The following is a 19,838-nucleotide window of genomic DNA, read 5'->3' on the forward strand; positions in this document are numbered from 1 at the left end:
AGGATGAGGAGAAAGAATCTGAATCTCTGTACGTCTTAAGGGTGAGTGATGATGAAGAAGAAGAGATAAAAACCCCATACATCCTTAAGATAGAAGATGAAGATCTTTTGCTTCTGAATGATCAGTGCGATTAGCTCCGCCACGTCACACGAGGTGGACGAGTCTTCAAGCCGGCTGAACTTAGAGTTGATAATCCCGCTGAGGTTGCAAGGGGGGTTGACAGTCAGAAACAGAAACAAAGACTTGAGGAAGAAGAAGATAACTTGTTGAATCAGCTCAAGAAGATACAAGCTAATGTGTCCATTTGGGGTTTATTGATGGCATCGCCGAAGCACAGACAGGTTGTACTTTGTAAGCTGAACTCGTCCCAAGTATCTGTTGAGATTACTCCAGATGAGTTGGTCGGTCTGGTAGCCATGACCAAACCTTCAAAAGCTTTGTCTTTCTCAGACGAGGATTTGCCGTCAGAAGGGAAGGACCATACTCGTCCTCTCAAGATTACTCTACTGTGCAACAGGAAGAAAGTTTCCGAAGTATTGGTAGACAATGGATCAGCTTTGAACGTGTGTCCATTGAGCACTGCCACTACTCTGGGGTTTGGGCCTGAAGACTTCATTCCATCTGAGCAAGGTATACTAGCATATGATGGTACCCGAAGGGATGTGATTGGAACGTTGGCTACTGAGATTGTCATCGGAGGAGAAACCTTTGACATTGAATTCCAAGTATTGGATATCAAGACTTCCTTTTGTCTCTTGCTTGGTCGACCTTGGTTGCATAAGGTTGGAGTTATCCCGTCCACACTTCATCAAAAACTGAAATTCATTCGAAACAATCGGGTGATCACAGTCAAGGGAGATCCCGAGCCAGAAGTTGGACAAATATCTCAAGAGCTTATTACTGAAAACACAAGAGATATTAGTCTAACAGGATTTTCAGTGGAGGTTTCAGCTATCACCATGAAAGAAGCTATGAGTGAAGAAATTATGTTTCTCTCTAGCACCAATACTCGGGTAGTCAAGATGATGCGCCGATTTGGATATCTCCCAGGGGCAGGTCTGGGAAAGAATATGCAGGGTCCGACTGAGCGGCCCGAATTGAAAGCGGTTGAGGGATTGTTTGGGTTGGGATACAAGCCAACTCGCAAGGAGGTGCAGGAAATGAGAGCTTATATGTTCAAATGGGCAAAATGTCGCCGCAGAGGCTTAGAATTTCCCATGGGACCGTTCAGTATGATCATGAATGACAGATTCCGAAAAGAGGGAGCTGATTGCCCTTATTACGGTTTCTCAGAGCCATGGTATGACGAGAGCGGGGTAAAGCTGCCGGGTCTTGAGATCTTTTTCACAGATGAGCTGCCAGTAGACTTTTACAGTAAGCAGATTGTAGAGGCAGTAGTGGCAAAGGAACCTGATTCAGACTGGGTTGAGAGCTTTGAGCCAGAATTCCTAGATTCTTTGTTTCAAGACGAGGCACCAGTCATAGCTATGATTGGAAGAGACGCACATTTTGTGAACCCACAGGACTATATCACCCGAGCCGAGGGACCTCTGGATAACTGGACCTCACAGGTTATACCCCAAGTAGTCCTTCAGTATATTCCAGTCTCTTCAAAAGAGTCAGTTGTTTCAAAATTTGTGTCAGTTTCTGAGTCCGTCCCAGAGTCTGTCATTTCTAACTTTTCTTTTGATGCAGGTACTGTAGAGGTCGTGTCTACCTCTGGAGTGGGTGACGAGTCTGTTCCTGGTGGCGTTGAGTCCGAGTCTGAGGGCGTATTCATTGATTCTTTGGCTGTACATGTTTCTAGTTGTGTCGATACTGATGTCGACTTATTTTTTCATCCTGTTTTAGAGTCTGTAACGCCTGATGTGGGCGAGTCATCTGATGTAATCATTGATTCTGATGAAATAAAAGACTCTTTTGCTTATATTCCTATACTTGTCTCTTCTGCTGATTCTGCTTCTAAACCTGATCAAGTAAATAATAATAACAATCAAGACTCCCCCTCTAATGAGGAAGCCGACGAAACTCCCCTTGAAATCAAGCATATGATTCAACAAGAGGAGAGTTGCCGCGCTAAACCACTTGAAGAGGAAGATGAAACCGTAAATATTGGTGATGAAACCTTAATTCGGGAAATACGAATCGGCAAAATTTTATCTCCTGAGGAGCGCGAAGAATTAATCACCTTGCTAAAAGAGTTTAAGGAGGTTTTTGCTTGGTCTTACGATGACATGCCGGGATTGAGTGAGGACATTGTCCAACACAAATTACCTCTAATCCCGGACATCAAGCTGAAGAAGCAAAAACTCCGGAAACTTAAAACAGAATGGGAGTTGAAAGTTCATGATGAGGTTAAGAAACTACTCGAAGTGAAATTCATCGAAGTAGTTGAGTACCCTGAATGGCTTGCAAATATTGTACCGGTGCCCAAGAAGGATGGGAAAGTCAGGATGTGTGTCGATTTCAGAGATCTGAACAAGGCCAGTCCGAAAGATGATTTTCCGCTTCCGAACATTGATCTCCTGGTTGATAATACGGCTGGTCATGCACTCTTATCCTTTATGGATGGATTCTCAGGGTACAACCAAATTAAAATGGCGCCCGAGGATATGATGAAGACGGCATTTATTACTCAGTGGGGGACATATTGCTACAGAGTGATGCTGTTTGGTCTCAAGAATGCTGGTTCTACCTATCAGAGAGCTGCAACTACTCTTCTTCATGACATGATTCATAAGGAGGTTGAAGTCTATGTAGATCACATGATTGTCAAAGGCAGGAATCGGCCAGAGCATACAGTCGCTTTGAGAAAGTTCTTTGAGCGAATCCGAAAGTTTCAGCTTCGCTTGAACCCTAATAAATGTGTATTTGGGGTCACATCAGGAAAGTTGCTCGGATTTATGGTCAGTGAGAGAGGAATCGAAGTGGACCCTCAGAAGATCAAGGCTATCCAAGAAATGCAACCACCAAAGACAGAAAAGCAGATTCGTGGATTCCTTGGTAAAGTGCAATACTTGAGAAGATTCATATCTCATTTAACTATGATGTGTGAACCCATCTTCAAGTTGTTGAAAAAGAATTCCTCCAAGAGATGGAATGAAGATTGTCAGGAAGCATTTGAAAAGGTCAAGCAGTGCTTGTCCTTGCCTCCTGTCCTGTCCCCAGTTATTCCTGGTCAACCATTATTGATGTATTTGTCCATCACGGATACAGCAATGGGTTGTATGCTTGCTCAGCAGGAGGCAGGGTCTAAGAAAGAAAAACCCATCTACTACATCAGCAAGAAAATGCTAGAGTATGAAATCAAATACACTGTTTTGGAAAAGACGTGTTTAGCATTGGTTTGGGCAACTCAAAGGCTTAGACATTATCTTCTGTCGAGCAAGATATTTTTGCTCTCACGGATGGATCCGTTGAAGTATTTGTTCGAAAAACCCGCTCTTACGGGAAGAACAGCAAGATGGTTGCTATTGCTGTCTGAGTTTGACATCACTTATGTCACTCAGAAATCAATTAAGGGACGGGTCATCGCTGAGCAGTTGGCTGATGCTCCTGTTGAGGAGAATGCTTTTCTAAAGGCTGATTTTCCTGATGAAGAGATTATGGACATTGAAGAAGAGACTCCGAGTTCCAAATGGCATATGTACTTTGACGGAGCTGTCAATAATCATGGTCAAGGAATAGGGGCAGTTTTGGTGTCTCCAAAGAAGGAGTACAACCCAATATCCATCAAGTTGCAGTTCGAATGCACCAATAACATGGCTGAATATGAAGCATGCATCGCAGGACTTGAGGCAGCTTTGGCATTGCGAATTCAAGACATCGATGTGTTCGGAGATTCAATCCTAATCATTTGTCAAATAAATGGGGATTGGAAAACAAAGGAGGCGAGGTTGATCTCATATCACACTTATCTTGCATCTCTGGTTGGGAAGTTCAAGAATTTCACCTTTACTCATCTGTCGAGGACAAGAAATCATTTTGCTGATGCTCTGGCTACTCTGGCATCAATGTTGGACATTTCTGCTACAATGGAGGTTCAACCTTTAGCTGTAAGGTTACAATGGGCTCCAGCACATGTGAATGCCATTGAAATATCTGCCAGGTGTCCAGATGGTAAACCATGGTATACAGATATCAGAAATTTCATTTCAGGCAAGGGGCATCCGCCTGAAGCTTCCAGCAAAGAGAGGAAAACTCTTCAGAAGTTCGCTGCCAACTTCATCATTTGTGGTGAAGAGTTGTACAGAAGGTCATTTGACGGTATTCAGCTTCTGTATGTTGATGAAGATCAGGCTGCAGAGCTCATAGAGCAAACACATGAAGGTGTTTGTGGTCCTCACATGAACGGTAAAATGTTGTCAAGGAAGATCCTTAGACTCGGTTTCTATTGGCCCTCAATGGAAACAGATTGTTTTGCATTTGTGAAGAAATGTCATAAATGCTAAGTCTATGCGAATCTTATTCATGTGCCTCCGTCAGAGCTGCATTCTATGACCTCGCCATGGCCATTCTCAGTATGGGGAATTGATATCATCGGAAAAGTCTATCCTAAATCGTCAAGTGGACACGAATACATCTTGGTGGCCATTGACTATTTCACAAAATGGATAGAAGCTGCTTCATATGCTTCCATAACTTCCAATACAGTTGCGAAGTTCATTCGTGCGAATATCATTTGCAGATATGGAGTACCTAATGAGCTGATTTCTGATAATGGATCTCACTTCAAGAAAGAGGTAGTACACCTGTGCAAAGAGTTCAAAATCAAGCATCACAAGTCATCTCCTTACAGACCGCAGACAAACGGGGCTGTAGAGGCAGCTAATAAGAACATCAAGGTCATAATCAGTAAGATGACCGAGACTTATAAGGACTGGTCGAACAAGCTTCCTTTTGCTTTGTGGGCTTACAGGACATCGATCAGATCCTCTACAGGTGTAACTCCATACTCTCTAGTGTATGGAATGGAAGCAGTCCTCCCTGTTGAAGTGAGAATCCCGTCCCTAAGAGTTATGATGGAAGCGAATCTGTCAGAGTCTGAGTGGGCAAGAGCCAGACATCAAGAATTACAGATGATTGATGAGAAGAGGCTGAGAGCCTTGTATCACATCCAAGGGTATCAGAGAAGAATCGAAAGAGCCTTCAACAAGAAAGTCAAGGTCCGAGACCTGAAACCAGGAGATCTTGTCTTGAAATCTTACAGGGCACCGGTGTTTGATCCCAGAGGGAAGTTCAGGCCAAATTGGTCTGGTCCTTACATCGTCGATGAAGTCCTCCTTGGAAAAGCCGTAAGACTCCTCAATGAAAATGGATAAAAATTAACAGAACCTACAAACCTGGACCAACTAAAGAAGTACTATGCTTAAATACACCAGGAGGCCGTCCTTGATCGATCAGAGCTTAAAAACCCACAACCTCAAAGTCAAAAACCATTTGCAAACCCTTTGAGCCTAAAAAGAGAGAAAACCTTATTTCTTTGATAAATTCAAACCAGGGGCATCTTTTATGACTTGCGTCATAAAAGATATTTAACCTGAACTACGTCATGACCTGATCCCTCTCTACAGGGTACGTAGGTAGCCTGATCAATTCAGGTTCGGTCAAATCCTTCAAATCCTTCAAATCCTCCAAATCCTTCAAATCTTCAAAAAAGAAAGAAACAAAACAAACAACCCTTGAAACCCAAATGGGCGAACTACGCAGACCTGATTCCCATTTCTTTGGGGATACGTAGGCAGTCTGGAGGGCTAGATTCGGTCAAATACATGAAAACTTACCAAATGTTAACCTGTTTGAACCCCAACCTACCTAAAAGTCCTTCTGGTGTATTTAGGCCCAGATTTGTAGAGAAACAGAAAGAAAAAGAAAAAAAAATGATGGAGTCTTAGACCCGCTAGACTGAAAACCCGCAAGGGTGGTCTAGGCAAAAGTTAGGGTCATTCGCCCGTTAAGCTGAAAACCCGAAAGGGCGGCTTAGGCAAAAATTAGGGTGCTGAGCCTGCTGGATGGAAAATCTGCAAGGGTAGACAATCCAGGCAAAAATTAAGGCATGCGGTCCGCCAAACTGAAAACCTGAAAAGGCGATTTGGTCATGGCAGTGACTTCATAAAGGACAAACCCTCTGAAAGCCAGCAAGACTTTCGTTTCTTCTGAGGCATTATTCCAAAAGTCTGAGTAAGCACCAGTAGAGATTCTTCTGACACTCTCTAAGCTAGGGTGTTAAGACTAAGCAATCCAAAGGGATAATAACCATGACAGAAATCCCGAAAAGAGGAATGAAACACCTTTAAATATGATTTTCAAAAGAATCTAAGAGTGGTTGACTATACAATTTTAAAACACTTATCAGACTAAGAAGCAGATTCAGTCTCTCTTAGAATTCAAGTCATGTCATCATCGAAGTTCTTGATATTATTGTCAAAGTCATTTCTTTGTCAAGTCAAAGTCAAGCTTCAAAGTCCAGTGTGAGTAGTCCTGTGTAATTCATATCCCTCCCAAAGTTGGGGTGATAAGAGAAAAATTATGCAGTTATACTTCCTCGAAGGTGATACAAAGTCGAACAAGAGTTCAGAAGAACGGCAAATTCTCAGACCCATTCAAAGCGCTAGCAGTTGGCAGAAATGAAAGAAAGTTGTCAATTGGAGTCAGTCTGTTGTGTATGAGAAAAATTTTGTAACCTCAAATATTCAATGAAATGAAAACTTTTGACAATTTCCCTGTGTGTTGCTCTCTTATGAATCTGTCATGGAAGTAAAAACATACTAGGGGCATCTTTTATAACCTGAGCAATCAGGTCATAAAAGATATCAATTTAACATTGGCTTTTGAGATGGCTATTCTCGACAAATGAAGACAGAAGGAGCTTGAGCATTCTCCAGTCAAATGTTTTTCAGCAAAGTCCATACTTGTGAAAATTAGTTTTCTTCAAAACAGTTTTCAAAATAATCTTTAATTTGCAATTCTATTTTGTTGAAAACGGAAGAGGGCTTACCCAAAATCTTTTCAAGTCTTTCAAGTTTTTGTTCTCAACAGAGAACGCGAACTATTTTTTTCCTCTCGGCAAGAGATAATCAATCAATCCCCCATTTAAGTCACTCAAAATCTTTTTCTGATTATTGAATCCAATTCGGTTTCGTTAATCATTCAACCTTTGCTTTCTACAGCATCCTTCCTCACTTCGCCATTCATGACATTCTAAGTCCGTTTTCACACGGCATTCAAGTCATTTAAGTCCATTTTCACATGGCATTCCAAGTCCGTTTTCACACGGCATTCAAGGTATTCAAGTCCGTTTTCACACGGCATTCAAAGTCATTTAAGTCCATTTTCACATGGCATTCTAAGTCCATTTTCACATGGCTTTTAAGTCCATTTTCACATGGCATTTAAGTCCATTTTCACATGGCTTTTAAGTCCATTTTCACATGGCTTTTAAGTCCATTTTCACATGGCAATAAAGTCCATTTTCACATGGCATTCTAAGTCCGTTTTCACACGGCATTCATGGTATTCAAGTCCGTTTTCACACGGCATTCAAGTCATTCTAAGTCTGTTTTCACACGGCATTTGTGGACCCCGATCCGGAGAGGACGAGTGCGGCGAGGGACGCGAGGTCCCCACAGCAATCCTCTAAGATCTCCACAATGTGAAGGAGAGCTCTGCCAAGGAACTCTCGAAACGGATGCCACCCTCACAGCATAGCACGAGTGGCGATACAAAACGAATGAGATACATCCTGATCAGGAGCCAGGGCTCGAAACCGAGATGTACCTAAAAAGAACTCAGAGTCGCCATCCAAGGAAAGTGGGCCAAGGATCCCATACTATGCTCTGTTGCAACGGATAACCAGAGATATAAAATAGGGTTCGTGCCTGATGACGAATGGGGAAGGGATTAGGCGCCCCCAATTCGCCCAAGTGCAAGCACCTGGTCTCTTATGCCATTTTCATTAACTCCAAAGAAGTTTGGGTAAAAATCATATGAAATGGGAACAATCCTCAGGAATCGTCTACCTAAGCATGCATTTCCTGAGAATGAAGAAATAAACACATAAAATGAAAATGTGTCACCTAAGCAAAGCTAGGTTATGGGTGACATGCCTAACTCTAATGCAAAACTGGACTCGGACCAGAATGGCCATCCATCCTAGCTGCACTACGTATCCCGGCCTCGGGAAGAATCGGAGCTCACGTAGTTCGATGCCCTATTCAAAATTATGATGCCTAAGACACCTAGACCTCTGCCCTATTCAAAATTATGATGCCTAAGACACCTAGACCTCTATCCTAGACTCGATCTAAAAGACCGGACTAGTTATTAAAGCTTCTTGAACTATTATTTAAATTCCAATGAATGGTGGATTTTAGGACATCTTATATGCCCTAACTAAATGCAGATTGATTAGCCTTAAGCTAATGCAGGTGGTTCCTACAATCCTATGTGTAACTAGGCCGTGCAACCTAATGAAAACCACGGGATGACTATATGCCTAGTCTAGCCATCGGTTCGACTAAATGTCTAACCGATCGACTCGAGGCCTCCTAACTCTAGGGACACTCACACGACAGGACATACCATATCAATACAAATCAAGACAAACTCCTAACTCTAGAACACAACCTAAACAGCTAGGACATACTCCTAACTCTAGAGGAAGATCTTTTTGAAAATGGTTTGAATATTTTTGTAACTTTGAAAGATTTAAAATTTTTATTTTTAAAGGTTTGGCTGGACTTGGGATGTGGATCCCAAGCTGCACTACGTACCTCGTGGAAGAGGATCAAGCCAACGTAGTTCGAAACAAACTCTCCTAATTACTGATTCTAAAACACTCAACACTTTAGGCTTTTTAAGGTTTTTCAGTTGTTTTTCATATTTTTAAAGTTTTTCAAAAGTTTTTAAAGTAAAGAGTTTTCACCCTTTTGGTCAAAGACCTAAGGGAAAACACAAAGCAAAACCCTAGGACCAAACCTTAGGGCAAATAGGGGAAACCCCTAAACAAGGCAAACTAGACTATCGATGACAACAAAAATGATCTATGATCTCAAAAAGCAAAGCTATAATGAGACTGGGCTAGTCTCCAAAGAAGAAGAAATGACAACAAGACTATGGAGAAACTCCTTACTAACAGCACTCAAGAAGACAAATGAGCCACAGGCTCTCTAATACTACAACTTAAAGGAGGAATGAGTCAAAGACTCCCAAATAACACCAACGGAAGAACCAACGAGTCAAAGACTCCCTGGTAATATCACAAAAGAACAAATGAGTCAAAGACTCTCTAATGATACCAACTAAGAAAACGAAGTGAGTCAAAGACTCTCGAAAAGAAATGGAAACACGAGTCAAAGACTCCAACAATACCAACTAAAAGATAAATGAGTCAAAGACTCTCTAAAAGAAAAGAAACACGAGTCAAAGACTCCACTAACACCAACTAAAGGATAAATGAGTCAAAGACTCTCTAAAAGAGATGAAAACACGAGTCAAAGACTCCACTAACACCAACTAAAGGATATATGAGTCAAAGACTCTCTAAAGGAAAAGAAAACACGAGTCAAAGACTCCACTGACAACAGCTAAAGACAGATGAGTCAAAAGACTCTCTAAAAGATATGGAAACGCGATCGAATCATATAATAGAAGATTGAAAATCTGTGATCAAGATGAGATGAGATAGCATAAGATTGCTTTCAACGGATGGATCATGAATGACTAATCCTATGAGATCTTTGGAAATGAATGGGATTTACATCCTAACCCCAAAGGAAAAGTTTTTTAATCTTCACACATTTTATCAGTGTTACCTGAAGGCATCAACCCTAACCCTAATCTAGCGGAGTGGAGAAAGGATCTCGACTCATGACTTTGTTTGTGTACCTAGGACCGATCGTAGCCATTGGAAGATGGACTACGGCCTAATCTAGACACAAATGGGTAGGATATCCTAAACTAGGCTCACACACGTGATGCACATGTGTTCGTATACTACATGCATGTGTGGGTTAATCTAGGGGTAAGGCCAAGAGTTCCCTTAGCGCGAATCCATGTTCGATATACTGTACCAGTGTCCGGCGTATCAGTACGTGAACAAGAGATCCGTTTACGTACCATAAAGGTACTAGGCTAAGGGTGGAATGCTTCTCTAGCACAGAGGCACCAGGTGATGAAATCCCAGTCAACCATGCTAGATAACACTCCGGGTTCCTAAAATAGGACGTGTGTGCATGTGAGATGCAGGGGTTTAGATGCAAGTGATGTAAGTGTGTGCAATAAGTTCGCGCAATCTATGATGCCTTCAGGTTTTGTTAGATTAAGTTTGAGTAAATGTGATGAGAAAATAAAACATACAAACTAATCACAGCACCAGGATTTTACAAAGGAAATCAGTGATTCCTAAGGTTTCTATTTTGATAATTTAATGATTGAATATGTGATGGAATATTATGATCTGGAAATTTTTAAAACAATTTGATTTTAATTCAATTTACTCAAGGATTTTAAAAGGTTTCAATTCAGATTGTAGATTTACACATCAACATATAACAAATCTTTTCAGAACAAGATAAAATTTTTACAGTAACTTCTCCTTAATTATATAAGATTATAATAAAAATTTCATAGATTTTAAATGTGGTTTGCTATTAGTTTTTCAATGTTGAAAGTTTCTGTCCAGATTGTGAATTAACACAGTAACGTATAGCAAATCAATTCAAAAAAATATGAAATTTCTATAGTATGTTTATTACAATAAGAAAGGATTACTGTAAAAGTTTCATAAATTTTAAAAATGATTTACTATTAATTTACGATTTTACAAATATCCATCCAGATTATGAATTAACAAAGAAACACATAGTAAATCAAATCCAAATCAGTTTAAACTTTATGAAAACATGTAATTCCAGTAGTAATTATCAAACAAATATTTTCAGAAGTTTTCATTGCAATTTACTATTTTTATTAGATTTAATACAGCATGCATGATTTTACGTAAAAAATCATAAACAAATATCCAACAGAAACCAAAAATCTTGAAAAATTCACGGGAGATTAGATTAGATTTAATTTGCATCTCATCCAAATTTCACTTTTGAAAACATTATAGAGTTTTTGAAAATTGGTTTTTTCCAAAAATACCCCTAGAGTTAAATGAATTTTTAAACCCTTTAAATCAAATCAAGAATTCATAAAGAAATTCGTACTAATTCAAAATCTTACAATTATATTATGTTTAAATTTTCATTGATTTTGGATCTATGTTGACATCTTCTTAAATTCAATCTTTAGAATTTTACCCCTTTGAGGGTAAAGTTCAAAAGGTCAAATTACGGTCAAAACGAAGTCAAAATTCTTCGAAATTCCAGATTTCTACACTTCTTAATGTGCAAAACACTCAGAGATTGAAAAAAACATATTTTGAATAACAATAAGAAAAAATAAAAATAAATCACAAATTCTATCCTAGCATGCTTCTAGTTTAAGATATATGAAAGAGGGTTTTGGAATACCAACCTTGCTAGCTCTCCTTGTCTCTAGGGTAAGTAATCCTCGGATATACGCTTTGTCTTACCCTTTCAATTAGCAAAGAAAACCCCCAAAAAAAAATGTTGCCGCCGATCCGTTCCGCCGTCTTTCACTTTCTCTTAGAGGGAAGGATTGGGAGGTGATTGGGAGAGATAATGGAAGAAGAATATAGGGAAAGGGATTGGAGGGAGTGATTGGAAGAGATAATGGAAGAGAAAAAGATAATGGAAGATAAATCTCTCCTTTTTTCTCCTTTTTTTTTTATGGATGGGAAGGAAGATATATATAGGGAGAGAAAGAGAGAGAGAGAGAGATGTGTTGGTGGAGAGCTCATCATGTTGTCCCTCTTAGTGGAGAATCCATCATCATTCTTCTTAGTGGAGGGCCCATCATGTTTCTTAGTGGAGAATCCATCATCATTCTTCTTAGTGGAGGGCCCATCATGTTTCTTAGTGGAGAATCCATCATTATTGTTCTTAGTGGAGGGCCCATCATGTTTCTTTAGTGGAGAATCCATCATTATTGTTCTTCATAAGAGGCCTCACAAGAGGCCCTACTGAGGCCCCACAACGCGGGCCCCACAACGTGGGCCCCACAATGTGGGCCCTCGGTTGATTCGAATTTTAAACAAATGTTCAATGCGGGCCCACCAAACGGGTCCAAATTCTCCCTCGCTTGGATTCTTATGAATAATCTCTCTCAACCTCTCACGGAAAAATGCGAAACATGGCGGAAATGATCGGATGGGGTTTCTCCCAAGCATAGCGAACTTGGGTCCGGTCAAAATGGGGTGTCTACAGATGCCCCTCTTTGGCAGAGCGTGTGTAACACGCGAATGGCAAAGCTGAACAGACGACACATTTTGACTGACCCGAAACCAAAACAAAGCAAATTTTTGGGTTTTCAGTTTTAAAACGATATTCACAAAGATAAAACTCTACTAACAATAGGGAGATAGTCTCTCACCGACTCTTAACTCGGCAACTAAGACATCTCAAAGAGATAGTCTCTCCCTAATACTCATGACTCGACTAATTAATAAAAAACGAACGAACGATTACAAAAACACAAACATTTTTTTCTTTTTCTTTTTTTTTTATATATCAGGCTAAGCCAAAGTAAACATAACAATTGCTCCAAGAGCACCAACCAAAGAAACAAGTTAATCACTTCAATCACTCAAAGAGCTTCCATTTTCTTTTTTAATTTTTTAGAAACCACATTGCAATTTGTCCAAGACAAGTATAATTCGAAACACTCAAAGAGTTTTTTTTTTTTTTTTTTTTTTTTTTTTTTTTTTTTTTTTTTTAGAAACCTGCAAAAATAGGCCAAAGACCAATGTATCAAAACTCGTCCAAAACAAGTTCAAAATCAAACACTCAAAGAATTAAATTTTTTTTTTTTTTTAAAATCATGCCGATCAGTCAAAGACTCGACCAATTACTAGGGTAATCGAATATTCGAGCTAAACTCAAACTTCTAATACCCGAGGCAAGACTAAGTCTCAAGCCTAGCGATAGTTATACAGATCATTGCTGAAAATAAATCTGTGTAACTACCGAGTAACTCTGACTCCTCTCTTTCAAGGTAGCGAATCACTCCGGATCACGCGGTTCTGCTAAACAGTTCCACGTAAATCCAAATTCGTAGGTCCTGCTAAATAGTCCCCTACAAACCTCTTCGCAGATACACATGACTCCTAACACGTTAGGAAGCTGCACATTGCGGAACGATGATTAGGTAAGTTACCACTTGACATTACATTACTAATCATCTGGGTACTAAATACCCGAGGCGAGACTGAGTCTCAAGCCTAGCGATAGTTATACAGATCATTGATGAAAATAAATCTGTTTAACTATCCGAGTAATTCTGACTCCTCTCTTTCAAGGTAGCGAATCACTCCGGATCATGCGGTTCTGCTAAACAGTTCCACATAAACCCAAATTCGTAGGTCCTGCTAAACAGTCCCCTATAAACCTCTTCGCAGATATACATGACTCCTAACACGTTAGGAAGCTGCACATTGCGGAACGATGATTAGGTAAGTCACTACTTAACATTACAATACTAATCATCAGGGTCCTAAATACCCGGGAGAAGGAAGAAAAGATCAATCCTTGTAACACAGGATCAGAAATTTTCCACAATTAAAACCTTTAAAAAGACCAAGCCGTGTAACACGAGTTCGGTAATTTTTCCTTGTAAAACATCTTTGAAAACAGGTTAAAGGAACCACCAGATAGTGCAACACTAAATCCGATGATTTCTTATTCTATTAAAACACTCTTCAAAACACTTTGAAGAAAAGACCAGACCATGTAACACATATTCTGGTAACCTCTATCTTTATTAAGAAACTCCTCAGAACAAAAGAAGAAAGACCAGATCATGAAACACGGAATCTGCTAATTTCTATCTTTATTAAAAATCTTTCAAAATTCGAGTATCTTGAAAGAATTTTTGAAGGTCAAACCTTTTTTTTTTTTTTTTTTTTTTTTTTTTTTTTAAAACGCAAAGCATTTTACTGAAATTTAAAAATCTCTGGAGTGAATTCTAGACTCCACTGGGATAAAGATTTTTCAAAGAAATTCAACTCCAAAGGAAAATACCCTGACTAAGAAGCTCAATATAAAGAGTGTTCGAACTTCTCTAGTCTCTATTTTATACAAAAATTTATTTCAAATCTCAATGATTACTTGACATCTTTTATGACATAAGTCATAAAAGATGCCCCTAGTATGATTACTTCCATGAAAAAATTCAATAGAGAGCAACAAAAAAAGGAATGGGCCAAAGGCTGAACATTTGAGATTACAACAAATTTTTTCTGATAAACACCTGGGTTTACAAGGTTTTTCATAGGCACCAGAAACTTGTTATGCTCAAAATTTTCTCATCTCTGCCATCTGCTGATACCGGAACTGAGCTAAAAGCTTGTCGATCTCTGAACACTGCTCTGCTTTACATTATCCACATGAACTGCAAATTTTCTACTTCTCTGAGTCTCTAAGTCTTTATCACCCCGGCTTTGGGAAGAATACTGACTAAACAGGACTCTGGAAATTGACTTTGATTCGACAACAAACTGAGTTTGACAGACAATGACCAAAGACTTTGACGAGTTTTAAACAAGACTTTAAAAGAGAATGAATCTGCTTCTTAAATTGATAAACATTTTTTTTTTTTTAAAAAAATGGTTAAAGTCCACCACTCTTTAGAGTTTTTTTTTTTTTTTTAAATACCATGTTTAAAGATGTTTCAACCTCTTTTCAAGATCTCCATCATGGTTATTATCCCTTCAGATTACTTAGTTTCAATCTCCTGACTCAAAGAGTAACCAAAGAAGCTCTGATGGCACTTATTAACTGGCTTTCAGATAGCTCTGTCCTTCATGAAGTCTTGCCGTGACCAAATCGCCCTTTTGGGTTTTCGATTTAGCGGACCGCATGCCTTAATTTTTGCCTGGACTGTCTGCCCTTGCAGATTTTCCATCCAGCAGGCTCAATACCCTGATTTTTGCCTAAACTGCCCTTTCAGGTTTTCAGCTTAGCGGATTTAAGACTCCATCATTCTTTTCTTTTCTTTTTTTTCTTTTTTTTTTTTTTTTTTTTTTTTTTTTTTTTTTTTACAAACCTGGGCCTAAGTACATCAGGAGGACTTTCAGGTAGGCTTAGGTTCAAAAAGGCTGAATATCTAAGGTTCTAAGGATTTGGACCGAATCTGGTCTAGCCAGACTACCTACGTACCCCAAAATGGAGGATCAGGTCCTAACGTAGTTCAAACTACTCTTTTTTTTTATATATATATAAAAAAGAAAATGCCCCTGGTTTGGGTTTATCAAAGAAACAAATTATTTTATAAGCCCAAAGGGTTTGCAAAACGGTTTAAAATATTTAGGTTGTTTGGCTCAAAACTCAGATCAATCAAAGACGGCCTCTTGGTGTATTTAAGCATAGTACTTCTTTAACTGATCCAGGTTTGTAGGTTCATTTAATTTTTCTCCATTTTCATTGAGGAGTCTTACGGCTTTTCCAGGCAGGACTTCATCGACGATGTAAGGACCAGACCAGTTTGGCCTGAATTTCCCTCGGGGATCGAATACCGGTGCTCTGTAAGACTTCAAAACAAGATCTCCAGGCTTCAAATCTCGAACACGGACTTTCTTGTTGAAAGCTCTCTCAATCCGCCTCTGATATCCTTGAATATGGTACAAGGCTCTCAATCTCTTCTCATCTATCATCTGCAGCTCATCATACCTGGCTCTAGCCCAATCAGACTCTGGTAAGTCAGCTTCCATCATCACTCTCAAAGAGGAAATTCTAAGCTCAACAGGGAGGACTGCCTCCATTCCATACACCAAAGAATACGGAGTTACACCTGTTGAAGATCTGATTGATGTCCGATAAGCCCATAAGGCATATGGAAGCTTATTCGACCAATCTTTATAGGTCTCAGTCATCTTACTGATAATGATTTTGACATTCTTATTTGCCGCCTCTACAGCCCCATTTGTTTGAGGTCTGTAAGGAGATGACTTGTGATGTTTAATCTTGAATTCTTCACACAGGTGTAACACCTCTTTCTTGAAATGCGACCCATTATCTGAAATCAGCTCGTGAGGCACTCCATATCTGCAAATAATATTGGCACGAATGAACTTCGCAACTGTGCTCGAAGTAATGGAAGCATACGAAGCGGCTTCAATCCATTTTGTAAAATAATCAATTGCGACCAGAATGTACTCATGACCGCTCGAAGACTTTGGATAAACTTTCCCAATTATATCAATTCCCCATACTGAAAATGGCCATGGAGAAGTCATAGAGTGCAACACCGAAGGAGGAACGTGAATAAGATTTGCATAGACTTGACACTTATGGCATTTCTTCACAAATGCGAAGCAATCTGTTTCCATTGTGGGCCAATAGAATCCGAGTCTCAAAATCTTTCTTGACAACATTTTTCCATTCATGTGAGGTCCACAAACTCCTTCATGGGTCTGCTCAATAAGCTCTGCAGCTTTATCTTCATCAACACAAAGAAGCTGTATACCATCAAATGACCTTCTGTACAGCTCTTCTCCGCAAATAATAAAGTTGGCAGCCAACTTCTGAAGCGTCTTCCTCTCTTTGCTTGAAGCTTCTGGGGGATGTCCTTTACCAGCAATAAGATTTCTGACATCTGTATACCAAGGCTTCCCATCTGGACACCTGGCTGAGATCTCTATAGCATTCACATGCGAAGGAGCCCACTGAAGTCTGACAACTAGCGGCTGAACCTCCATTGATACAGAAATGTCTAACATCGAGGCCAAAGTAGCCAAAGCGTCAGCAAAATGATTTCTGGTCCTTGACAAGTGAGTGAACGTAATGTTCTTGAACTTTCTGACCAAAGATTCCAAATAAGTGTTATAAGGGATCAATTTATCTTCTCGAGTTTTCCATTGCCCATTAATTTGGCAAATGATCAAAATAGAATCCCCAAACACATCAATATCCTGAATCTCCAAAGCTAAGGCTGCCTCTAACCCGGCGATGCAAGCTTCATACTCAGCCATATTGTTGGTGCACTCAAACTGCAACTTGATAGAGACAGGAATATATTCTTTCCGAGGGGATATAAGTACAGCTCCTACTCCTTGTCCTCGACTGTTTACAGCTCCATCAAAATACATAAGCCACTTAGTATTCGAAGCTTCTTCTTTAATATCCATGATCTCTTCGTCAGGGAAGTCTGCCTTCAGAAAAGCGTTCTCTTCAATGGGTGCATCAGCCAACTGTTCAGCAACGACACGCCCTTTAATTGATTTCTGAGTGACATAAGTGATGTCAAACTCAGACAATAACAACAACCATCTTGCGGTTCGTCCTGTAAGGGCGGGTTTCTCAAACAAGTATTTTAGCGGATCCATCCGCGAAAGCAAAAAGATCTTGCTTGAAAGCAAATAATGTCTAAGCCTCTGGGTAGCCCAAACTAATGCTAGACACGTCTTTTCCAAAACTGTGTACTTTAATTCGTATTCCAGCATCTTCTTACTGATGTAGTAAATGGGCTTCTCCCGTTTAGACTCTGAATCTTGCTGAGCAAGCATGCAACCCATCGCTGTATCTGTGATAGACAAGTACAACAATAATGGCTGGCCTGGAGTGACTGGCGATAGAACAGGGGGCAAGGATAGGCACTGCTTAACCTTTTCAAATGCCTCCTGACATTCTTCATTCCACTTCTTCGAGGAATTCTTTTTCAGAAGCTTGAAAATGGGTTCACACGTCATCGTCAGATGTGATATGAACCGTCTCAGATACTGAACTTTGCCAAGGAAACCTCGGATCTGCCTTTCTGTCTTCGGCGGCTGCATTTCTTGAATTGCCTTAATCTTTTGCGGGTCTACTTCAATCCCTCTTTCACTGACCATAAACCCTAAGAGCTTTCCTGATGTAACACCAAAGACGCACTTACTCGGATTTAGGCGAAGCTGATACTTCCTGATCCGCTCAAAGAACCTTCTCAGGGCAACAGTGTGCTCAGGTCGAGTCTTGCCTTTCACAATCATGTCATCAACATATACCTCGACCTCTTTATGGATCATATCATGTAAAAGAGTTGTAGCAGCCCTCTGATACGTAGCACCCGCATTTTTCAATCCAAACGGCATCACCCTGTAGCAGTATGTACCCCATTGAGTAATGAACGCTGTCTTCATCATGTCCTCGGGAGCCATCTTAATCTGATTGTAGCCTGAGAACCCATCCATAAAGGATAGAAGAGCATGACCAGCTGTATTATCAACCAGGAGATCAATATTGGGAAGAGGAAAGTCATCCTTAGGACTTGCCTTGTTCAGGTCTCGAAAATCGACACACATTCGAACTTTTCCGTCCTTTTTGGGCACCGGTACAATGTTTGCAAGCCATTCTGGGTATTCAACTACTTGAATGAATTTTACCTCCAACAGTTTCTTAACTTCTTCATAAACTTTCATCTCCCATTCAGTTTTGAGTTTTCGGAGTTTTTGCTTCTTTGGCTTAACACCAGGGATTAAGGGTAAGCGATGTTGAACAATTTCTTCACTTAACCCTGGCATGTCATCATATGACCAAGCAAAAACTTCCTTGAACTCTTTAAATAAGGCGATTAATTCCTCGCGTTCTTCAGGAGATAAAGTTTTGCCAATTCGAATCTCCTGAATCAAGGTTTCGTCACCTATATTCACGGTTTCAATTTCCTCTTCGAGTGGTTTTGCTCGGCGACTCTCATCCTGTTGAATCATGTATTTGATTTCAGGAGGAGTGTCGTCGGTATCCTCATCAGAGGGGGAGTCTTGATTGTTATTATTAAGTTTATCAGATTCTGAAGCAGAAACATTAGAAATAAAAGTAGAGACTGGATTGTACTCAGAGAAAGGATGCTTTATTTCATTTAATGCTGAATCAGGTACATCAAATGAAAAATTACCCACATCGGGCTTTACAATAGACGCTTGAAAAAAAATTTACAGACTCAACGAACATATTGACATTTATGTCAATTAACTCTGAATCAACGATAGAAGTAGCATCTGACTTGATTCCGCTGGAAGAAGAGGAATCATCATCGACCTTAGGAGACTCGACATTTACAGTACCTGCATTAACAGAATTGTTAGAATAAACAGACTCTGAATTAGACCCAAAGACTGACGTGTATTTATGGACAACTGACTCTTTTGGAGGGACATGACTGTTTAGGAAAGTAACCTGAGGTATGACTTGAAAGGTCCAGTTGGTCAATGGTTCCTCTGCCGGGGTGATTAAATGAGTAGGGTTCAGAATCGAGGCCCTCCGATCAATTACGGCAATAGTTTGTGAATCTTCGAGAAACAGTGAACTCAGAAGGCTCGGCTCTACATGTTCTGCCCAATCAGCTTCTGATTCAACTTCTGTCTGCACATCGGTCTGCTTGTCTTCTAACTGCAGATCAAAGAAAATTTCAAATCCTGGCAACCTCTGTCCTGAATTCTCATCTAACCAAGTTTCGGCAAAGCCACAGAAAGGGACATCTGCACCCTCTCTTCGAAAACGGCCATTCATCGTCAAATTAATCGGTGCCATTGGTAATTCTAACCCCCTGCGGCGACATTCAGCCCATTTCATCATCAGCAGCTTCATTTCTTTAACTTCCTTCTTTGAAGGCTTGTACCCCAGCCCAAATAGATTATTGAAGGATTCGAATTCAGGGAACTCAGTCAAACCCTGATGGTGTCTACCTAGCCCTGCACCTGGCATATATCCTTGTCGACGAATCATCCTGACGACATTTGCGTT

The sequence above is a fragment of the Tasmannia lanceolata genome, unplaced genomic scaffold (assembly GCF_043159265.1).
Source record: "Tasmannia lanceolata isolate RefF3 unplaced genomic scaffold, GAP_Taslan_0.1 ptg000020l, whole genome shotgun sequence".
NCBI lineage: Eukaryota > Viridiplantae > Streptophyta > Magnoliopsida > Canellales > Winteraceae > Tasmannia > Tasmannia lanceolata.